General features: G+C 45.1%; 1 protein-coding gene and 1 pseudogene across 1 annotated transcript in view; one reads left to right on the forward strand and one right to left on the reverse strand.

Annotated features, from left to right (window-relative positions):
- Positions 1-25,171, reverse strand: part of CACNA1C (calcium voltage-gated channel subunit alpha1 C) — a 657,848-nt gene that overhangs the window by 505,210 nt on the left and 127,467 nt on the right. The gene's annotated exons all lie outside the window — the stretch shown is intronic.
- On the forward strand, positions 6,716-7,059 carry LOC122224070 (annotated as a pseudogene).

Consider the following 25,171-nt stretch of genomic DNA (forward strand, 5'->3'; position numbering starts at 1 on the left):
GCTCTTGAGAAAGCAAGCAATTAGTGTTTTAAAGAAATGTATGAGTAACCTTTCAGGAAGCCACTGCCTGAAATGTAAGAAAAATCTGACTTGCTCTTTGCCCCACCAGACCCCCCTCCACCCCCTTGGAAAGTACACATATCCTTCCCTGGATGGTTTCCAGAGATGAATTTTCTGAAGCTCAAGACAGTTATTTTAAACTTCAGCTCCTTAAACTGTATTTCTAAAATATAATTAGGAATTCTTTATTCTTGGCCAAACAATTGCTAATAGAACACTGTGTGTATGGTGGTACAAGCCAGTTAAGAATCTTATGAAACACTGCCCAAAATACAGAGCGGCACAGACACACGTCTCTCTGTCTCTGTCTCACTCTCTGTGTCTCTTTCTCTTGAATACAAGTATGCACACAGATGGAACACCATTTGTCTTCCCAGAGCCATCAAATATCAGGCACATGATGACTCCTCCCAGTGAATTCCTTATTATTACAACCAACTGTCTTGTTTGTTTGTTCATGAGGACTGTGGTATTTGTTTTTTTTTTAAACCATATTGATATATAAAGTGGATGCTTACAAAATTTTTAAAGGTGTTTGATTATTGTTTTTATGAAAACAGTTCTAACAATAAACACATCACCCCAAACCAAGACTTTAGTGAGGTATAGTATGATGCATTGCTTCTTACTGGAAGGCATGAGGGCCAGGGAGTAATATTTAAAAATCACCCACCTTTCAGAATGGACACCACCAGCCAGGAGAGCTGGCCCGGGGCTCTGGAGCCCTCTGCCCTGCTAGACATAGATCTTCTATTTACTGGGTGCAGGGGATGTCCAGGGATCTGAGGAAGGGGCCAGGGGGTGGGTGCCCTTGGATTAGAGTTAACTCAAACGCTCAGAGTAGTTAGAAAAGGAACCACGTTTCTCCATTATTTCTATTGGTGGGGGCGGGGGGGCAGGTACTCAGGCCCTAAGTTAGATCCTCAGGTTAAACCAGGTGGAACCTCAAACCAAACCAAACCAAAAAACAAGGCATTTGTTACGGGGTAAACACGTTGTTCTGGGGTGGGGTGAGAAGAAGTTAGATAACCTGACTTCATTGGTTTACTCACCCCAGGGGTTCTAATTTGGTCTAATCTTCAGCTACTAGGTATGATAAGTACAAACTGATCATTACATATTAAGACACTTTCATATTGGTCGGTAAATGGCCATTTCCCTGAGTTTCCCAAATTCCCTGTACCACCCAGGCCCCCTTCCTCAGGTCCCCTGGATCCTCCCTTGAACCCACTAAATAGAGGGTTTATGCCAGGCAGGACAGAAGGCTCCAGAACCCTACACCAGCTCTCCTGGCCAGTGGTATCCATTCTGATGAGTGCTGCAGGACCAGTTGTTAATAACATGTGCAGCCCTAGTCATGGTCTTCCCTTAAGACCATCTCAGCTAACATAGCTATCCTAGCCAAAGCCATGGTGACTTCTCAGGTGTATGTCATCTCCCCTCTTGTCACTATCCCTCTCTTTCAGCATGTTGTAACTTTTTCATTTGAATTATGTTGTGTGTTTTCAATGTACATGTCTTCTGATTACTCTTAGACATGAGGAGATTTGAGGCAGGTATAATACAATGTTTTATGTTTTCTGCCTTATCACGTCATACTTAACACAGTACTTGGTGCATTATAGGTATTTAAGGAATGTTCACTGGAAGAAACTTCTCAAGCCTGACATTCAAACAGCCATGGCTTATAAGTTGATTTCCATCCTAACAAGGCCTTGCCATTCTTAAAGTCCCTGCAGGTATAGTCCCCTCCATGAAACCTCTCTGGAATTCCCCCTCCCCCCGCCCCACCCAAGTGATTCTGCTTTTTCTAATCCCTATGAAATCAACAGACCATAATGCATACCCCAACACCTAATTGAACTGTATTTCATCTTATGTTATGTTCCTTATAAGAAAGTTCAATTCTTGTTGTTTGTGTTATCACCCCAACTAGACTATACATTCTTTGAAGATAAGGACCACGTGGAAAAAAGCACATTTTGGTAATCTGTTTCTGAAAATCATATGTTCAGTGGGAAATGCTAACCTATTTCCCATTATTTTAAATAGGAAAAATTATAATGTGTTGCATTACATCAACCCCAAACCAAAATATATTATAATGTATTTCCTAAAATGTAAGCAAAGTACTGCACATAACTATCATATAAACTATCACATTAGGATGTAAAGTGTTTAAAATAGCACTTCCTGATCTCTCAGTTGAATGTGCAGAGGCCTGTCACCTGGTTTCTCCCAGACCTTGAAAAGGGCCCAAATGGATGACCTCCTTCTAGGAAGGTTGGCGGTCAGGAAAAGGGGAAGAGTGTGTTGCAGATGTATTATGGGTTGGAAAAGCAGTCTGGTCTACCTCACTATTTATTACATTGGCTTTGCAAATCCTCCAACACATATATGTGACCAAGACTCCTCCCCTGAGAAGAGGATGAATGTTCCTTTAGTGTAGTCACATGGTCTTTCTTAGCCCCCAAAATATCCCCAAAGCACATCTCCTTTACTGACACTCTGTGGGCTCTACAAATCACCTACAATTATTTCTCATGCTCTACCAGTTGTATTAGAAACATAATTGGAGACTTTTCTTCAAAATGTACAATGAGTTTGGGTGATATATTTCCTGTATAAATATCAACTGAAAAATCATTTTATTCAGAGCTGTGTATAAAATATGAAACAGGACTATTGAAAACTAAAATATATTCTCCTAGGAATATGTTAACATGGGAGACATTCTGCAGGAGAAACCTGCATTTCTTCTGAATCTTTACCACCCTTAACACAATGATGAGTACCTTGCATGTGAGCACTATATACCTAAGGACTGGTAAATGACTAAATAGATGGGACGAGATTAGGTTGGAGAGAAGGAGAAATCTTAAATCTTCCATGTTGACTCTTCAAAAGAGAAAAAGAACTAAGAATCAACACTCACTGGACACAAAGTGTGAGGTAGACATACATGTCATCTCTATATTCATGACAATGCAGAACGGGAGCTATCACTAGGCCCATTTTACAGATAAAAATACCAAGTTTCACACAGACTAGATAAACAACTTGGCTAAGAGCCACACAACTAGTCGGTGGTGAAATCTAGAATCAAATGCTGGCTTAACTCCAAAGTCTGAGCTCTTTCCACCATTGCATAGCACCTCCTCCCAGGTCAGAAGCAGACTCAACTCCCATGTTCTGCCATTTCCCCAACCCTTAGTGTCTTATTTTATTTTTGAAAACACTGCCCTGTGCTTCTGAAATCACCAATCTACATTATATAAGTTGTCAACTGGCCTTCTTCCCTCTGGATGTCATCCCAAGGTTTGGATTTTACGTCTCATGGAGCTCCAGTGGAAGCACCAAATCTCAAGTAGACTACCAGGAGGCTCAGACTCAATTTACATGGAGCAGCCCCAGGTTTGCCCAACTCGCCCTCCTGCCTCCCTAAGTACCCCCAAATCAAGGTTAATCCCCAACACAGACCATGTACACCAGACCCTCTGCCTCCCCCCTTATTCAAAAACATCAACCCAAGAGGAGTCTACCATCACCATTTACTCATCTGACAACTATTTCTTACATGCCAGCAATGGGCTAAGAACTGGGGATATGACAATGGCGAGAAGATAAATAAAGTTCTCAACCTCACCCAGCTTATGATCTACTGGGGTGATCAACAATCATACAAATAAATGTAATTACAAATTGTTTTAAGTTCTACAAGAGACAAGAGCAAGATAAAAGGGCAATACAGGGCAAGATAAAAGGTTATAACAGGAAAGAGGATTTAGAATAGGAGCTTAGGGAAGACTTGTCAAATGAAGTGACATTTAATGAGACCTAAATAGAAGGATAAGAAAGAGAAAGCCAAATTAAGAGTGAGCACCTCTGGGTTGTCGGCTTCCTCCTTGTAAGCACCACGACATGCCACCTCCCAAACCCCGCCTCCACAAGTCTATCTCCATGTCGGAACTGTGAGAACCCAGCCTCTCAGGGTGGTGGTGGGAGGCTACCTTGAACTTCTACATACAGAGGTTTCCCAGTTGAATTTGCAGAAGGCTGTCACCTGGTTTCACCCAGTCCTTTAAAGGGGCCCAAATGGATAACCTCCTACCAGGAAGACTGGTGCCCAGAAAAAGGGAAGGGATGAGAATGCAGATATGTCATGGGTTGGAAAACTACACTGGCTTTGCAAACCCTCCAATACATGTGACCAACACCCCCTCCCCTGGGAAGGGATGAATGTTCTTTGGTGTGTGTGTGTGTGTGTGTGTGTGTGTGTGTAAGAAGTTTTAAATATGCATTCTGAGAGAAATGTAACTAACTCGTCTGGTTCTGATTCATTCATAACTCACCAAATTTGTTTTGCAAGTGCTGTCTGATGTCCAAGAAACTGCCAAGCATCCCTAACCCTGAATCCCGCTTTGAAGTGGTGGTTGTGCAGACGTCACATGCCCGCCTGGGCATTGAAGAACAGAGCCTGGGGCCCTGGGCCCTGAGATTTGGTAAGAAGAAGACCTGCTGTGAAGGTCTTCCAGTCACAATACCCCACGCTACCCCCTTTGGTTCTGTTTAGCAATCTCTTTGGTGTGAAAATGTATCCATAATGCATGAGTGAACACCCCATGGGTGTGTGGAGAGAAGGGGGGGTGATAATCAATGTTTATTTCATTTGTTCGCTGACTGAAGCTATAATGTCAGCAGCCAGGTGAGCAGAAAGAAATGTCCTCCTTCTCTAGATTCAGAAAACTGCCCTAAAAACAGAGGAAGAGACAGGTTTAGACATATGACTAAGTCAGGCCCCAGAATTCTAACTTTCTAGTTGGTTCTGTGTTGAATGGACCTTCTCAACCAGGAGCATTATGTCCTCCTAGGAGGTGGTTCGAGGTGAGCAGAGGTCCTTCCAGGTGTCACCATACCTGGGTGGGGACTTAAGTGGGGGTGAAAGCCAAGGCTTCTAAACACCCTGCAGTGGGTGACACAGACCCTAACAAAGAATGGCCTCAGCACTGAGCAAGAGCTACCCTGAGGGGAAGAAGACAAGGCAGTAACCATGGCACTTGGTGGCAATGGGGGAGGACAGCTCAGAGACAGGACTGCATACATAAAATCCTACACCACCTTCTTGGTACTAGCCTGTTGCTTCTCTGACCTAATAGCCTAACTAGGTCTCTGACCTAATAGTTCAGAGGCATGTCACTTTAAGGGAAAGACTATGTATGTCTCACTTTAAACAATACTCAGTGTGGAAATCAAGTCATTTTCTAAATACTCCAGGGGAGATACTCCAGGTAAATACTTGACACACTCCTTTCATAGGATCCCCATGATGATTTTATCTGCATAGAAAAAAAAAAACAAAAAACTCTGGTAGTACCAACAGCCACTTCCTAGGCTTCTATGATCAGGCACTTAGATTTCCAGATACAAAGCATCTGTTTATGGAGAAGAGAAGTCTGTCTTGGACTGTGAGACATGGGGGACTTTGTCAGACAGATGTCTTCATCTCTGGGACCCGGAGCATTCTAAGGACCTATGGCCCTTTATCCATGAGCCTCACCTCACCCACCTCACCCTCTGCTTACAGAAGACAACAGAGCTTGTACTTTACACACAAAACATTTTTAGATTAAATGAAGGGTCTAAGGATGGTGTCCAGCAGGATGCTTTCCTCATGTGAAGCAAGGTCCCTTTCTCTTCTCTGCTGTAGCTCCTGAGATGGTTGTGCCTTCGAGGAGCAAGAAGGCAGACAAGGTACCAGTTTCATTCTGAAGGACCGGGAAGAGAAGTAAAGGTCTCCTACCCCCCAAATAATTCTCATTCTGTTAATAAATGCTTGAAATGTCTTTAAATGATTCAAGAGCAGACTTAAAATATGAAGTATCTAATATTCATGCTGAGCTATAAATGACTGCTCTCTAGTTCTTCGGTTCTCGCACAGGTTTTAACAGAGAGAAAAGCTTAAAAGTGCACAATAGCATTGATTACGTAGACAGAAAGAGGTTGGAGCATCGTGAAAGTAGAAAAAAAAACCATGAAATGAGAGACAAGCCATCACAGGCATGCTCAGCTAAACCAGCTATGAGACACCCACCAGGCAAGTCCCTAGCAGCATGAGCCTCAGTGTCCCTATTTGTAAAATGAAAGATTGAGCTGCATGGTTTTTTTAAACGTTTATTTTTGAAAGAGAGAAGAGAGAGACAGAGCGTGAGCAGGGGAGGGACAGAGATAGAAGGAGATACAGAATCTGAAGCAGGGTCCAGGCTCTGAGCTGTCAGCACAGAGCCCAATGTGGGGTTCAAAAGCACAAGCCACAAGATCATGACCTGAGCTGAAGTCGGACACTTCACTGACTGAGCCACCCAGGTGCTTGTGAGTTGCATGTTCTTAGAGGGCTTCCAACTCTAAAATCCACATTATCCAGTTCAGGCAAGAAGAAACAGAGGCCCGAGGTCAGCACTGAATAATTTCTCTAATCATTACAACTTAAAGAGAAAAAAAACACATATTTTTGCACGTGACAAAAGACTAGAAAAACGTAAATGGTCAGTATCACTTTTCAGCAGCTGCCGCTAAGGTGTTCAGTCCTTCTGAGGAAGCTGAGGCCGTGCTGGGGTGGGTCCCCCACTTCACCCTGAGACTAGCACGCGCCCACACCATGGCCTCCATCTTGGAGCTCACCTGCATCTACTCAGCGCCCTCATTCTGCATGACAATGAGGTGACAGAAATGGAGGATAAGATTAATGTCCTCATGAAAGAAGCAGGTTTACTAAGTGTTAAACCTTTGTGGCCAGGCCTGTCTGCAAAGGCTCTGGCTGATGTCAACATCAGGAGCCTTGTCTGCATGGTAGGGGCTGGTGGACCTGTCCCAGCAGCTGGCACGGCACCAGCAGAGGCCCTGACCGCTCTACCACTGCTGCCCCAGCTGAGAAGAAGGCAGAAGCAAAGAAAGAAGAATCTGAAGTTTGATGATGACATGGGCTTTGGTCTTTCTGACTAAACCTCTTTTATAACATGTTCAATAAAAAGCTGAACTCTTAGGGGCACCTGGGTGGTTCAGTCGGTTAAATGTCTGACTTCAGCTCAGGTCATGATTTCGGATTTTGTAAATTCAAGCCCCACATCGGGCTCTGTGCTGACAGTTCAGAGCCTGGAGCCTGCTTCAGATTCTGTATCTCCCCTTCTCTCTGCTCCTCCCATGCTCATGCTCTGTCTCTCCCCGTCTTTCAATAATAAATAAGCATTAAAATTTTTTTTTAAAGCTGAACTCTTAAAATGAATAAACAAACAGGTGGTGGGTACCCTCTAAGTCCCTGCCAGGAAGACCAGTGATGAAATCAGTATCACTGCCTGCCTAAAAGCTATCATTCCTGCTCACTGGCTGGCAAAACCCAGATTCTGGTTGGTTGTGATACCACAATCCCAGTGTTGGAGGTAAGTCCTAATTCATTTAAACCTGTCAGGAAATCCCATTCTCCTTGCTAACGGGACATTTGACCAATTCCTGGCCAGGAGAAATGGTGGAGTGTATTGGACACTTCTGGGGGAAGTGTCCTCATTCTTAAGACACACTCAGGGGAAGATGCCTCCTGTGGCCTGGACATTGCTGCTTCTGCCTGGGATGTGTGAAATGGGTAGAGCCATCTTACGATTTCGGGGGAGGTCTCTGAGGACAGAGCTGCCACACCAAAGATGTCAGAGCACAAAGGATCGGGAGGATGCATGCCTCTAAGCCCCTCAGGAGACGATGGGCAGGATGGAGTGATAGAACAATGTGGAGCCACTTGTTGAAGGTCAAAAGGGACAAACTCACGAGCTTCAGGAGAAATGACTTTACGCAATTAATACCTAACTTACAAGAGGTTACATTTGCTTCAGGAAAAGTTTAGAAAAGATTTTTGGATAATCCACTATAATATATAATTGAAAACAATGAACAGAACATCAAAATGCATCCCTCACCTTGAAGACTAAGAATCACATGGAATAAATATGCTGCTCTGTATGTCACCTCTTGTTGGCCTTGTCAAAATGAATGCCCGCCACAGCAACCCTGGACACAGGGCTTAGTAGGCAGGTCCTCCGTCCTCTTCCCTTAATACCAGGATCCCTCATCTGACCTTCCCACCTCCCACCTCTGACTTCCTCCCCCTGGTGCAACCTGAGAGCTGCAGGGTAGAAAATGAGGAGTTTCTATCAAAGACACTGCAGAATTTACCTTTTCTACCAAACGTGATTTAATTGCTATTTTTTAAAACTGAAGTCTTCACAGTTTGGTAATGGAGGAACTCAATGCCACTGTGCGACACTGAGAGTACCACTCCCCCACACGTGTGGGGCCTACAGTATACGGAGTTGTAGGGAATCATTAAATGGTGAGTCATTCTTATGTCTGAGGAACACATCCACATAGCCTCTGAGGGGAGGCCTCTGGTTCAACAGAGATCAGGCGCTCTTCTGGCGGCATACCTCCTCAGAAGCCACTTCTCCAGGGGAGGCAGAGGTGGGGAAAGAGCCAGGTGGGGAGGAAAACAGGCAGGCAGATCCCCAGGTCCTGGTCCCTGCTGCCTTCAAAGATGCTTTCAGCAGAACGGCCAGATCTGAATATTTTGTCCTAAAGAAGGCAAGCACAAACACAAGCACCTTCCTTCTTGAGCGTGTCCTTTACTCCTGTTTCAGCCGTGTGTGTGTGTGTGTGTGTGTGTGTGTGTGTGTGTGTGTACACACACGCAGCCTTGAAAGGTAACTCCAGTCCTCTCCAAGCCCTGGCTGCCACTCCAATATCAAGGCCATCTCACCCTCAGGGGCAGGCAAACCACATAATGATAGAAGATCATTTCCATACAAGGGCCTTCCGGTAGTAAAAATTCATTTAGGAGGAAATAAATTTGAATTGAATTTACTAAACCCAGAAAATGTAAATCAGGGGAACCTTCCTAATGAAATTGCAGCTTGGTTTGAAAACGATCTAAAGTTGCATTTCAAGATACAGGTTTGTTTCTGCACGGAACTGATTCACTGGGTGGTTATTTACAGAAGCCCTGGTTCTATTAAAGGGTCCTCAAAAATGTCAGATTTTGAAATTAATAAAATTCATTTCAGTTTGGTGCTTCTGGTTCCAAATTTAATCATCCTCCAGTTTGGTCCTATTCAATCACTGATTTGAATGTAGGAAAATCTCACCTACCTGAATGTTTTTGGAGGAAGAGGGAGGAGGAAAGTCTTGTCTAAACTGATGAAAAAATCCAAATGGCTGATTTTTGAAGAAAAATGGTTCTAATACTTGTAGTATTGAACATATAATAAGCTAAGATTTAAATGAACACTAATAAGTAAAATTGAGTTAGTCACTGAAAAATTACAATCCATAATAGGCTTTTATTACATAATAATGAATTACATTATATCACTGAGTCTTAATTTTTTAAATCAATGGGAAACACAGACTGTGTCAGAATTCCTGGGGTACAATTTGAATTCAAGTCACACAGCACTCAGGATTTAATTGGCATTTCCAATGGTCAGTGAGTAGCTTTAGTAAAGTCAAGAAGCAGGGAAGCTGGAGAGGGGGAGAGGGAGGACAGAGAGAGACGGAGAGAGGAGGAAAAAGAGGGAAAGAGGGACTGGGAGGAAAGAGAGAGGGCGAGGGAGGAGGGGTAGAGTGGAGAGAGAAGGGAACGAAAGGGAGAGACAGAGGTAGAGGGTGGGGAAGAGATCCACCAAGGGAAGAAGGGATAAATTCTTAAATTGGGAATCTCGATTTACATGTCTTGATAGAGAAGAGCAGCCAAAAGAGTGGTAGGATTTAAATTTCCTAAGGGCATAGGGTAGGTGTTCTGGGCTGTAGTGAGGTTGCTGCAGTCTCCTTGTTCTGACAGCTTTAGCTCCCATCTCCCATCTTAGAAGAGCAAGATGGTGCCCCTGAAGGAAGGGGTGCTTTGGGCCAGCCTGTGCCTGGTAAAAAGCCAGCTCTGGATATACTGCTGGCCATGGGACTGCTGACCTAAAAAGGACCAGAATATGTTTCACTGGGCAAGCCCAGCCCATCCATTCTGAACCAGAAGGCAGGCTGCTAACAGGTTTTGTCCTGCTCAAAACTATAGAAGCCCTGGAGTCTTCCCTTCCTGCTGCCCACCTTATTCCTATCAGCTCTGGACCTGCTGGGCTAGGTGATATTTAAAATACTCAGAGGGCACCCTGGTGGCTCAGGTCATGATCTCATGGTTCGTGGCTTCGAGGCCCACATCAGGCTCTCCGTTGTCAGCGCAGAGCCTCCTTCAGATCCTCTGTCCCCCTCTCTCTCTCTGCCCCTTCCCTACTGGTTCATGTCTCTCTCTCTCTCTCTCTCTCTCTCTCTCAAAATAAATAAATAAATAAAACTTCTAAAAATTTTAGAAAAAAATACCCAGGAAGAAATGCTTACAGGAGACCATAAGGGCTACACCTACCACAGCCTCAAGAACCCTGAACCACACTGCTCTCCTTGCTGCTTGCCTGGACCACGTAAATACCCAGTAAACTCTCGGTTCTTCCTCACTTCCCTCTTATCAGAGTAAAGATTAATCGGACATCCTGCTTTTACACTTCAGTGTTAAATATGTTTCTGTTCTAGCTGGAAACTGCTGACGGCTTTCCAAAAGTAGTTCGGTATAGAGAGAGTCTAACTGCAATTCTATACTACTCATTTACAAAAATATTATTTTCCACTGTGATTCATGGTAACTATAGAGTGTTTCAGCTGTATTATGGGTTAAACAGGCCAGCCCAGAAATCTAAATGCCATTTAAAATTTTCTAAGTTTAAAACACCAAGCTAACAATGAATAAAAGAACAGTTCAAAATTTGGGGATTGCCAATAAATTATTTTTTTGTGTATGACTCAAAATATCTTACCAATGCTACTTCATTTAGGCTTTCATTACATTTAGGCTAGGAGATCTTGACTATACTTTATCACAATTTATCACCTGAGAAGTAGCAAAGAATCCCGGATTCATTAATTCCCACTAAGAACTGTAGAGTGAGCTGGCAAATCACAGGTATTCAGGATAGATGGACAAGAGGAGCTTCCTGAAACAACAGGAGGGTTCCAGACTCCTTGTCCTACTAACCAGCCTGACAGATGAACTACTGGAAGAGAGGCTGAAAGAGTCTTACAAGTTCCGTATTCCAAAAGGAATCCCTGCTCTATCTACCAAGGCTGGCTCTTGAAGATGTACTTATCAGGGATGGTACCCCTGAGGGGGCACAGAGTGTGAGGCCCCCGTGATCTAAAGTCTCCTCTGTCAGAGATTCTTTGGGAGTTTGGAACATATGGCCTCAGAGGTCTCTGTCCTCTAAGGGCTGAGAGTTCCATGTATGCTGACATAAAATGAAGGGGGTGCTAAATGGTGCTGGGGTCCCCTTCCTGACCTGACATATGAATTTCTGAGTCTGAGGCCAAGGGGAAGATCCTCACCAGTCTGACATTCACTACCTCTAGCAGGCTTGAATTGCAGGGGACAGAATCAGATGTATAATTTTGTGGCTCCTGAAGAATTATGTCCCTATTCAGTTTAGGATGCTGGCCCATCCACCCATCCTAAGCCTCATCTCCACCCTGCTTCCTGTAGTAATGTCTTTCTACCTCTGGTGCTAACCCCATTCACTGTGTCCGAGACTAGAAAACATTTTGACAGAAGGCAATTTTCTTTTCTTGTGACAACAATGTTTCCCAAAGGAAGCTGTCTCTGAAATAACAGAGATATCAAATCATAGACATATATAGCTGATAACACTCTTAAGCACATCTAATCTGATCCCATCTTTACCACGGGAGAGACTAAGGCCCAGAGACTCACCCCCAAGTGGCAGCAACACTGGCACAGCCATGATCCCAACTGTCCTGTGGGAAACATGACTTGCTGGTTACAGGGAGCTCTGGCGCCACTGCTCTGCTCTCTAGCCATGTGATCAGGGCAGGTCTGATGACCCCTCCAGGCTTTGAGATATGCAAACTCACTCCTCATTAGTTGCTGTATGGACTAAATGACAAAGGTGTGTAGAACACAGAGCACAGTGCCAGGCAAGTAATAACTATTACTGTCATCTCTGCTATTATTATCAGTGATAAAAAAAACACACACACATCTCTTCTCCCATTAAGGGAAGTGTATTTGGTTCATTTGTAAGACATTAGAACATATTCTCTATTTTGGTAACTTGAAAGTTTTCTACCAGATCCCATGATAGCCAAAAAGACATTGTAGTCAGTGTTTGCTCTTGGGAATACAGTGTCCCCAAGTGTCCTCACAGGACCTTTGTTTGGAAAGTATTCCTACTTCTACAATGATGGAATTTTCAGATATGCCAGTGTAGGCTGCAGGATAGAACCTGATGAACACTGTGCTCCTATGAGGGCAAGAAACCCAGTGACACCTCCCATAGGTGTTCAATGGCTGGTCAGGACTTAGGGAATGAGCGTTCCTGCATGGGAAAATGGGATAGAATCAAAGGGAGCATAAGTGTTCACAGGGAGCATAAGGGAGCATAAGAAGTTCATCAAATAGGCCAAAAACTCCTCCAGTCACTGAAACACAGCATTCATAGTGGGAAAGAAAATAAGAATATCACAGATCAGGAATGGTTGGGGGGGGCGGGATAAGGAAAGAAGCCCCAAAAGGGGCCAAGTGTGTCAAGGAAAAACATTTACCAAGAAATCTCCAAAAGAAGGAACTGTCCATGGACAGAAAGAGAGAAACAAAACTTACCACTACACATGAAAAATGACTGAGGAATTCCAGTTGCCTAAAATTTCAACACAAGTAAACAATGTGATGTGGAAGGAGGAGGGAGGGGGATGAGGAGTGAGAGGAGAACAAGGAGGAGGGAGAGGAGAGAAGAAGGGAGGAGGAGGAAGGAAGGAGGAGGGAGGAAAGAAGAGGAAAGGAAAAGGGAGGGGGAGAATGAAGGAGAGGAGGAGGGAGGGGGAGGAGGAAAGATGGGGAAAGAGGAGAGACAGGGAGGATGAGGAGGAGGGCGGGGGAGGACAAAAAGGAGGAGGGAGGAGGAGGAAGGCAGTATATAATCTCAGGCTATGCTGTCCTAAGGGGAAGCAACAGTCTCTCATCCCTGTGGCCAGGTAGAGCTGAGGAACTGAGGGTCAAAGGCAAACAGCAGAGTTCAGATGAGGTGGCCAGGACTGCAGGGAAAGGGTGCAGTGAAGAGGATTGTTAGCCTAAGGGACAACCAAGACAACAAAGAGACACATGGGAGCTGTCTTTGGTATCAACAAGGATTTCCTAAGGAAGGGAGAATACCTTTTTCCCCTCCAGATGGCAAAATGAAGTGCAACAGGTAAAAGATAAAGGAAGACAGCTCTAAGAAAACCCTTTTTCAGGATTACAGATATCCCCAAATGGATTTCCACTCCTAGAGGTGTTGGGGCAGAGGTTGGATGGCCCCAAAGACTTGTCAAGAGACTGCTGCAGGAGAAGACCCTCTGCTGGATGGGCCAGGGCCCCTCTTAGCTCTGGGAGACTGGGGGAGTGGCAGGAGAAAGGGTTTTGATCCTTGCAGCACATGCCTGACTGTGTCAGCTGCTTACTTGCCTGGGCCTCTCTTCCTCTACCTCTCAAAGAGAAGTAAAGGCACGGGGCTCTCACAAAGAGCAGGCTGCTGGGAGAGTACGTGAACCCTCCAGCTCTGCCAGCCATTTCCCTGCAGGATCTGTCATGCAAACCAGCTCCTCAGGGTAACAAGTTTCAGCCGGGTCTTCCAGACAGGGCCAATAAGCTGCAGCTCACGTGGGAGGACACACTATGTCTGCCCTAACTGCAGGTGTGGCATCCTAGAGCAACGAACCAGCTTCTGCATGTGCTCTGCAAATTTAAACCTACTTGGAGCCACATCTTGAATCTCAGTAAAAAGACTTCTGCTCAAACAGACGGCTATTTTAAAAGGTTCTCCTCCCATTTATATCTAATGTGCTAAGTTCTGAATTCTGAATGCAGAGGACAAAGGCCCATCTCCTTGGATAAAAGCACGGCATGAAATTGTTTGGCCCCACTCCCCCTCTGCAGCTCCAGCTCTCACGACTCCCCATCACACACTGTCCCCTTGACCCATCTAGGTCAGTGTCACTGACCACACAGCACTGTGCCTTTTAATACCCTGTGACTCTGAGGGTGGGCGGGAGAGGAGTGACAGCTGCATTTTAATTGAGGATCTGCTATGTGCCAGGCACCATATTACACATTTTCATATATTATCTTATTTCTCACAACAACCTTGCAATTTGGGTGGCAACATTCCCATCTGATCCTTAGTGAAATTGTATATAAAAGAAAGAAAAAGTTACTTAAAACAAAAATTGACGCCATCTGCTTCTGCCTTTGAAGCACTGGAAAAATGAGTCTCTCTACCACCCCTTTTCCCTCATCCAAGAAGATGGGGTCAGATCCCCATCAGATGGCCCATCATGTGGGAAGGCACATCAGTGGATATGGCCCCTTGTGTGGGAAAGCACATCAGTGGATGTGCAGAGGAAAGCTCTGAGCTAAGTTTAGGGACTATATAGAGCTGAATTGCTCTGCATAATAAAAATGAGGAGAGTACGTTCAAGTAGTTTAGGGGCAGTAGAGGGGGAGAAATAGAAAGGGCAAGGAATACATTAAAACTGTAAGGCCTGGGTAGGCAAAAATGTCGGAAGGACTTTCTGAGCACAGAACATTCAATATTTACATTACAATGATGTGAACTCCCTTTAGCTTCCCAAAACCTGAGTACAGGCTGATATACTCATAAAAACCTTGTGTGGGACTGGAGTGTCTGTGTGTGTGAGTGTGTGAGTCTGTGTGTGAGTGTGTGTGTGTGTGTGTGTGTATAACTCAAAGAAGGGGAACAGGTCCATGTCAGGGTTTGTCCAGAGCAGGGAGAAGGGCATACTCAGAGAAAGTGACTGTGGTTGACACTGGAGCCAGCAGGGACTGTAGAAGGCAAGTCCCTAATGCTCACAATCTGGGAGAGGGCATGAGATGAAGAGCTGAAGCTGACACCTGGGACACACAGGGACCAGGCTCAAGGTCACACCATTGCTAGTTGTAGGCCAATGTTTAAATCCAGCTCTATCTGAAGACAAATCCAAGTTATTTCCACTTCCTTTCCTTGAGGTACTCTTCTCACACCCCTACTCCCTCCTGGCCTGGCACCAACACTCAACATCTTTATGTGGCAAACTCCACCCATCCTCAGTACTCACTTTTCATGGAGCTGCTCTGACTTCCCGGGGGGGGGGGGGGGGCGGCAGTTGCTCCTTGCAGTGAATGTGGCACTAATGTTCATCAAACCTGCTCCTCTTCCACATGAGCACAAAGCCAGACCATATTTCCCAGACTCCCCTGCAGGGGGCAGGGCCATGAATTGCTTTCTAGCCAATGGAACATGTAGGAAATGATGAGCTCCACCTCTAGGCCTGGACCTTAAAACTTCGGGTACAACCCTCCATGCCCCTTATTATCTCTTATCTGTCAGCCCAGATTCAGGGGATCCAAAGGAAAATTTCCAGGCCCAAGGGGATGGCACAGCCTCTAAACAGAAGAACCCTGAATCCCTGAATGTCCCCTATCACGACCCTGCCAATCTAAGTTGGACTGTGATAGAAGAAATAAACCTTTATCCTGTTAAGCCACCAAGAATTGGGGGTTATTTGTTACAGCAGGCAGGCTATTCTACTACACTCTTTCTCAAGGTTGCCATGAAATCTGCTCATCTCTCTACCATCCTCTTTGCTGACCAGGGTATATTTCAATTTTCCAAAAGAATATCTGTTTTCCCACTGGGCTGACCTCCTAAAGGAAAGGAACTCTATTATCCTTATTCTATGTCTTTAATACCTAGAACCCATAGTTTATATATGTCTTCACTAAGTGTATAATGAATGAAAAAATGAATGATAGATCCCACTAAGCCCAATATCCAGCTAAGTCTATAAGACCCTAAAACTTTTTACAGCCCTAGGACCAGCTAAGCCCTGGATGAAGGAAATGGAAAGGTCAGAAAACATGGTGAGGACTGGGAAACTGAAGGAAACTTCCCTCTTCTGCTATGTTCCTGTTGCACAGGCATACCTTGAAATGACAAAAACCTTACCCTGGGAGAACACTGGCTGGCAGGAATGTTTCACTGTGCTCCATCCTACAGTATTTTGAATTCTTTTGTTTAAATCGATTGGCAATGTTTAAACACACCATTTCACACAGAAGTACAATATTACTAATTAGGCAATAAGGAGTAAGACAGTGTCATTTTATGGTAATGCACCAGGCACACAAAAAAGCCCTCCCTCTTTCAAATAAATTTTAGATTTTACATAATCTCATTTTTAGTGTAGAAAGGGGATTCCACTCCATTAACAAAGAGCAAGTTCTGGTTGAATGTACTACTTGCTTAATGGAGAAACACCAGGCATGACCCAAAAGATGCTTCTCCTGGGTTTCAGAAGTACCTGTGTCCAACCTTGAAGATTCTGGCTCTCACCTTGATCAAAGGCAGCCACTTTCAGGACCTCCTTTGTTCTCTTGTATCAGTCATCTCAAGGGATCTATATTTTCTTTTCCTGTAGTAAATCCCTTCATGTCTTTTTATGAGGGTTTTTTCCCCTTCTTTAAATATCACTAGTTATCAGAGCTCTTAATGAGTGTGTCACATTAACGGGGCCTGTCACAATTTATGATGCTTCATTTTAGTTTTTCTTATGTCAGGTAAATCACTGTGGTTGAGGATAGCCAAATGCTCCCCCCTCTCTCTCGCCCCTACAGGTTCCCACTCAAGGTGCTGATAGTTTTCCAGATGAGTAACAGGCCCCTCCCAGAAGTGGCCCTTTGGAAGCTAGACCTGGTGCCCCCATCTTGGGAAGCATAGCCAGAGCCCAGCTTCCGTCCCTAAAGAGGAAGCCATGGTGTCCCCACATGGCAGAGTGTCTTCCTGCTTCCATAGCCCAGATCCTACCTGAATGTCTTGGATAAGCCAGGTCCCTGGCCCTAGAAGGGTTTTCTCCAGCTTTCCTCTCCTTTTTACAATTCTGCCTCTTGTCACCCAAGTCAGTTCTTCACTCTGCTCCCCTCGGGCACAATATTTGCACACAGTGCCTGTGAGGCACCTCCATCATGGCTACATCCAGCACAAGTCTCTTTTTTGGAGCAAGAGGGAAAATCTATCATCTACATTACACAAGAGCCACACAAAGGTCGCAGTCAGAGGCTCTGGAAGAACCAGCCCTCCCCACATCTTTACTCTTCACTTCTGAAAATCTGAGCTGGTTGACACAATCACATTTAGAATTTATATCCTCCCTTCTGCCAAAGGATCTGTGGTAACTGATTTAATATCATCTGTTTGGGACACTTACAAATTTTCCACATTTCTCAAAGAACACTTCTTATATTTTATAGTTATAAAAACAACACCAAGAGGAGACTGGAGGACCTGAGAACCTAGCATAATTTAGGCCAGAAGGTGAATATCAATTCACTGAAGAAGTCTCTTTCTTTCTCTCTCACTCTGGGTCTGGAGGGTGAGGTGGGAAGGGATAGAAGAGATTATACACTGGGCACAAGAGACTCAATGCCTATGCCCTACAAGCTTTTCATTACCCCAGAAAAACACTCGAAAATTTTTTAAAAAACTAGATTGGGTCCAAAATAGAGACGAAAAGTACAAAATCAAAATGGATATGTAACTCAATGTCCATAACACTTAACATTGTGTCAACTAGTCAAATGCAGCTCAACACATAAGAGTTATCTATCAATATAATAAAGTCTATATCACAAGACCAAAGTGAATAATTTATTCTTAATAAAACTCAACATTATAAAAACACAACCATTGTTTCTAACTTTGTTACAGCAAACATATTCTACTTGATGTGATTTGTGGGTATATTTGAAGATGTCCGATATGCTGATGGGTAGAGTTACCAAACATCAGAGGGCCGTGGGCCTTGGAAAGTTTTACACAACCCCAGGAAGACGACAGTTATTCTATCACGTGGCCCCTAGGTATTGTGTTGATAACAATTTTTTTGGTTTCTGTTTTAATTCTGAGTGAAGACTCACACACAGGCTGCTTGTTCTGTTTGGGTATTTGCTTCTCTCTGACAGCTGCTATTTCTGGAGGCCCAAGGCAGTGTTTCAAGGAGATAGGGCCGGGGTGCCTCCACAGATACCCTCCTCGCTACCATGCAGATGGGACAACTTAATCCCTCTGAGGGGTCAGCAGACCCGACTCTGACATCAGGACAACATGTCAGGGACCTTAGAGCCTCAGGACTTTAGCTGCAACCATGTGGGAGCACCAGTGGGAGATCTGCCTTTGCTTTCGTGGTCATTTCCCTTTAAAGAAGGTAAATGGAACACTTCAAGGCAGGTATCCTACTCTCTGTGGACACTGCTCCTGGTCTCTTTGCCACACCTGGCTGTCTCCATGTTTCCCTGATGTCAGGCCTGCCAGTCACTAATACATGCCCCCCAAACAGTAGGTTTCCTCACACTTACCTGACGTATCAGCCCTCTACTCTGTTGGAGGGCAGACTTTCTGAAAATGGCCAGTGGTCAACACTAAGCCATTACTCAGATGCTCTGCCTTGGGGAGAGGCTGCAGCTCCCAGGGAGAAGTTTCTATGGGCCCACTCATTGCCTCAGTGTCTCTCTACCCACAACAACCCCATCTCAGTTCCAAATGCAAACCACTTCCTGGTTCCATGGCCTATCCTCTGGCTCAAGATGGAGTGGCTGCTATGAAGAACATGGCTCCTCAGAGAGGTGGCCAGTGAGGTTAGGAGGGTGCTGGATTTGAATTCTGACACTGGATTTGCATCCTGGCTCCACCACCTAACAGTTGTGCGGTGCAACCCTAGGCAGTCATTGAATCTCACTGAGCCACTTTCCCCTTCTACAGAATGTAGAAAATAATATCTGCTCACAGAATCACTGTATGGGAAAGGCTCTGGAAACACAATGGTACACAAAGGTAAGATACGCTTTCACAGTGAGTCTGTGGGCTTGACTGCTGGCAGCAAGAAAGCAGAGAGTGATGGCAGAGGTAGGAGATGAAAAAGGGGTGGGCTGTTTGTGAAAAGAGGACCACATGGGATAAAATGGATGGTGCAGCTCCCAGAAGAGAAAGAAGTGTCACATATTTTACAGTGATACACGTTGGGGTTCCACAGACCTCAGGTCAGAGTCCTGGCTCTTTTCCTTGCTTGCCATGTTCCCTATTCTGAGCACCTGTTTCTCTTGTATAAAATGAGATAATGAAAGTCCCCTCATGGGATTGTCATAAAAATTAAAGGAGGTTACGTTTACAAATGTCTTAGCACAGTACTTGGCACACAGCAATTGCTCAAGAAATCCTATTATTATTAAATGGATACCTACATTAAGACTGTACTTTAGAGACTCCCAGCAGAAGTTGTGAACAAGTCAGGGATCAGGAAATCCATAAGCAATGTCACCACTGCTTCTTCTAAGCTTCCCTCTCCCTCTTCCTCTGTCTGTCTCTCTCTCTCTCAGTACTTCTCTCCCTGTGGTCTTCCTGCCTCTCTCTCTGCCAATCTGCCACTCACTGTCTCTCTGTGTCTCAGTGTATGTTCTTCCCTGGCACTCTTTTTGTCTCCACCTTGGGCTGTCTCAGACTCTGACCTCTAAAGTTCTTCATCTTTTCCTTCCTTCCTTTAAAAGTAAGTAAATAAATAAATAAATAAATTCAACTTCTGTTTGGGCAGAAGGTACCTTCTGTCACTGAAAGGTGCCCTCACTCCATCCGTGGCCATCCTCCCCATGGCCTGCTGTTGCTTCAGGACCCACTGCACAACTGCCTGGCTCTCCTTCAGAAGTTCCATCCCAAAGGAGATCAAGGGGTGGGCACCTAACCTCACCTAGTTACCCAGGCCCTACCCAACACAGCAAGAGCCTGACTTCAGTCCTGTCTGGGTGACCTGAGCCAAGTAGACCCACCGCACAGTTGAAGACAGTGACTAGAGGCCCAGGAAGGAAACCCGCTATCATGTGTGGCTAACTCCAGCCATTCAAGGCTACACACTCAGCCCCACTGGAGGGAAGGGAAACCTTTATTGCCACCATCCAATTCTAATCAGGCCGGGGCTGGGCAGGCTTCCCATAAAGATGAGAGGCCTAAAAAGCGGCTCACCAAAACCACAGCCCACAGTGGGAGCAGCTGCTGACGTGAATCTGGCCACTGCCTCCTTAGAGTGGGGGGCAGGGGAAGGCACTCAAAAGAGGAGCCAGACTGTGGCCAGGAAACAACTGATGGCCTGGCTGGAAAACCAATCAGTCAGGCCACAAGCATTTGTTGGGCTCTCTTCACACAAGGGCCACAAAAATGGCTATCATGTTTTGGGAAGTCTAGGCTGGTCTCAGGGACAGGGCAAAAAAGACATGGTCCATGAGAAAAGGTGGCCAAGGATACATGGCAGCTTCTGCCCAGGGGTATACAAGCAAGGCAGGAGATAAGAGCCAGAGGACTAGCTGAGAGACAGCCCTGTAGACAGGCACTCATGCAGGCCTCAGAGGTCTGGGCAAAGCTCTGAAGGCACGGGGGTATGCAGGGTAGACAGTGTGGTGGGGGGGGAAGGATTGGGTGCAGAGCAGGTACTGTGGGCGGGAGGAAGAACAGCCTGGCCCCTCCTCAGCTGCTTGATTCCTTCCTCCTGGTATCTCGACTGCACCTGCCAGCCACACATGAAAACAGAGAGGGATTCACCGGTGGTAAAGTGGGAGTGATACAAAGCAGAGAAGTAGAAACACAAGAGAGACAACTTGGAGGGTGTCAGTGGAGACATCTGTACCTTCACACAGCTTGGCGACAGGCATGGTGAATGAGCTACAGCCAGCCGGGCAGCATTAGCCACTTCAGAGGGAGATTCCAGGTCTTCCCACAGAGCCTACCCCAAAATTTAGCTCCACATCCCTTTACATAAGATTTTAACTCCAGTTTGAAGGCAAATGCCCATGGAATGGGAAGTATCTTAAGTTATTTCCATTATTATTCATCTTTAAGATCCTAGTGTTAGGAGTGTTTTGTGAGGAAGAGGAAGCCACCAAGCCAACAAGGAAGAAAGCATCCTAGAAAACAAGATTCTCTGCTCTATCACGCCGCCTGTTCTCCTGTCCTCCTCACCAAAAGGTAAGTTCCAGAAAAGCAGGACTGAGCATTGGTCCTCACGATACTTCCAGTGTTGGTGACTGTGCCTGGCACGTGGCAGACAAGCAAGAGGTAAGGGTTGAGGGAATGAACGAACAGACTAACAACCACACAGAAAGACACTCACAGCACTCACTGACTATTTCATATTCTAGATATAACTGCATGGCAGGGGGTTCTATATGAGGCAAATCACATTCTTACATGATCTGTGTTAGCTCTGACAGGAGACAACAAAGGAATGGGTACCCTAAAGTTGACACCAAAGACTACAAACTAACATGAACTTAGTTCAAGTTACCAAGGTATCACCCATGGCGACCGGAAACAGTTGCGAACTTCTGTCCCTTCAGTGGTAAACTTGAGGACATCATAGGGGAAGTCAGAGTTCACAGCACAGTTCATAGAGCATCTTAGGAGACTTACCAAGAATACAGAAAACAAGGAAAAAAGTCCAAGTCTCCTAACCTCACAAGGCATGTTGAAAAACAAGTCTCCTTAGCTGCCAAACACAGAGCCAACATTCCCTTCCTGCCTGTTTTTACCATCACACACCTGAAAATCCTCCGGAATCACAACATCCCGGTTCTGGTGCCTGTTTGCCTTGCCAGGAAGTCAGACATTACAGGCAATGGAGGATGGGATGGAGAAAAGAAAAAAGGAGACTCATTGCTGACAAAGATTGGACCAATTAGGAAAAATTGCAAAAGCTTTCAGACCATGCTGAGGCTGCCTCTCCTGCACACACACCACAAACCTCTATCCCTCTTTCACTCGGATGTAATTCATAACAGATTTCACGTTTACAGGAACCAGACGGAAGCGATTTCCATGTCAACTTTTCAGGCCAGTTACAACTATCTCAGGAACCTCTGGAGTCAGCATGATGAGATGCCCCACTTACCCACCTGCCAGAGTCAGGTGACCAAGCACCTGTTCCTATTTCCCCAGGAATCTCTAGAGTGAGGGGAGGAGGAGAGCCCAGCAGTGCTAGACTTAGAGGCCGGTTCATGTCCTAAGCCCATATTCTCCAGACCATCATCTGTGCCAGCGAGCACAAAGCACACAAGAGCGATTCTTAATTTTTGTGGGATTATGAAGCACTTTGAGAATCTGGTGAAAACAAGGGGGCCTTTCTCTGGAAAAATGCACATAGGTACATGTGTGCATGCACACTCATACTTTTGAATATATTTTCAGTAGGTCTCCAAATCTACCTATGCTTCAGGATCACTTGGGCAACTTCTCAAATTCTGGTGCAGCCCCTTCCTACACTCCCCAAAACAGAATCTCCAGAGAAAGCACCCCAACACTTGTACTAAAGAAACCATTACTGTGATTATGATATTCAGCTGGGCACCAATCTATGACCAAGAGTTTGGGAACCACTGCCTTAAGGACTTGTGGACATCAAGTTCAGCATCTCTGTGCCCACCCTTCACCCCCACCAAGGTCAGGAAAGGCAGGGAAATTTCCTTTATTGGGCCAGACACTACGCTAAATTGGTTTCCCTAAATTAACTCATTTAATTAGATTTTCACAGAAATGAATTGAAGGAAGTAATATTATCCCTATTTAATAGGTGGAGAGACAAGGGCTCTAAATGGTTAAGAAATTTGCCCACCATATGGCATGTGGCAGGATGAGGACTAAAACCAATCCCTGTCTGAAATTTTATAAGGATGACACCATCAAGTCCAGCCAGGTGACATCTGGGTAAATTCCCCTCCCACATGCTGCCCCAGGACCCTGGGTGCACCTTTATCCCAACACTCATGGTGCAGTGTCATCTGTTTGCTTACTTCCCTGTGTCCCTGCACAGAGAAAACACAACAACACACCTTAGTCACCTTTGAGTCTCCATCCCTAGCACAATTCCAGCCAGTAGTAGACATGAGACAAGTATTTCCCAAATAAATTAAACAAAGAAAAGGAGAGGGTATACAGATGAGGTGACCACTTCTCCCTATAAAAATTCCACTAGAGAAGCCACTTCCCCAGAATGACCTTGGATTTTGTGCCCTCAATATGATAACAATGACCCCCACAAGGTTCACCAATAGGCAAAGGGCTTTGAAACCTCCACAGATATGAGTGGGTTTCAATTTCAGGTGCTGTAGGAGAGAAGAAGAAAGAGTCTTGTACAGAGAAAGACTTGGGGAAGGCACGGGGAAGAGGAAACCCATAAGAACCTCTGTCCCCAGGGTGCACAGATCCTGTCACTGGACCCATGTTTCCACTTGGGTAATACCCATGCTTGTGTTCGCTTTCCCAGTATTACCTCATTGCTCACACTTTATAGTTGTTCTTGTTGGGCATGTTATTAAAGATTACATGGGTGGGGCGCCTGGGTGGCGCAGTCGGTTAAGCGTCCGACTTCAGCCAGGTCACGATCTCGCGGTCCGTGAGTTCGAGCCCCGCGTCAGGCTCTGGGCTGATGGCTCGGAGCCTGGAGCCTGTTTCCGATTCTGTGTCTCCCTCTCTCTCTGCCCCTCCCCCATTCATGCTCTGTCTCTCTCTGTCCCAAAAATAAATAAAAAAAACGTTGAAAAAAAAAAATTAAAAAAAAGATTACATGGGTTCCCTCATCATTACTTTTCCACAGACAGAAATTCACATGTCATCTGGCCAGTCCCTTCCAGTGCCAAAACTCCCTCTCTATCATCACTGACTGTCCTCCAGCCTCTGCATGAATGCTTTTAAGGATGGAGAACTCACAACCTCTTGACATGTTCTATTTCTAAACAGCTCTTGACTGAACCCACAGCATCCACCCACTGTTGGAGTTCTACACTAACAAGTAACCCGCAGTCAGTTCACTCCCTCTCTACATGACCCCCTGAAAATACATCTTCTTGCCTGGCCCTACAGCTATTCATTATGGGCCATGGGCAGTGTCCCTTTTAATCCATTACTTAGGTTTCAGTGTTCCCATCTATAAAGTGATAATAACAATAGTATTGACTCTGTGGGGTTACTGTGGGGATTCAACAAGCTATAATTAAATAACATCATATATGTAGGTCTCTTGGCCTACAATAACTCCAGAGTCTGAGCTATTATTGGTCTTCTTTTTCTTCCCCTAGCCTAAACACTAAGCACTCCCCACCTACAAATGCAGCTTGGGATTGCACTATAGTTTTAGCAGCCCCCATCATTTAAGATGAAATACCTGGACTGTTTTCATGTGCTCTTTGTCAAGTCTGCTCTCCTCCACTATGTCTTTGAACAATTGAGTTTGGGAGCCTAAATATCAGACTCCAATGTCTTCCTGTTTGCTTCAGGTCACCATACCAGTCTATTGTGACCATACCAGTCTATTGTGATCATGTTGATCTTAACTCCATCCCACACTAAAGGCCTAGATGCTGCTCCCTCCAGCTGCCTCTCATTTGTATTTTACAGACTCTCCAAATAACAAGCATGATCTCCAAAACTTCAACTTAAGGCTAGAGGCTGGGGGTATTCCCCTTTGAGATTATTTTAATTCAGCTCCACATTTTATAGAAGAAACTGAGATGCAAACATATGAGCTGGTTTAGAGGAAACTGAAGAAACAGTAATGATCGTTGTAATCACTGTCTTGGCTGAGAACTTCCTGTCTACAGGTACTACACAAATGGCTCTCCTCATGGTGGCTCTCCCAGCCAGTGTCTTGGACCCCAGAGGGCAGGGTCCAAATCTGCAGCATTCACTTCCATGTACTCTGCACCCAGCAATGTGCCAGACACACATTAGACAGCCAAATACTTGTGGAATAAGTGAATACATGATCTCATTTGACACTCGCAAAAACCCTTATTTTAAAAAATGATAAAAAGTAGGCTTCAAGGGACTCAAGCACCCACTCAAGGTCCCCAGCTGCTTCTGGGATGTGCTGTGATTAGGACCCAGCTTGTCTGGCTCCAAAG

The sequence above is a fragment of the Panthera leo genome, chromosome B4 (genome assembly GCF_018350215.1).
Source record: "Panthera leo isolate Ple1 chromosome B4, P.leo_Ple1_pat1.1, whole genome shotgun sequence".
Classification (NCBI taxonomy): domain Eukaryota; kingdom Metazoa; phylum Chordata; class Mammalia; order Carnivora; family Felidae; genus Panthera; species Panthera leo.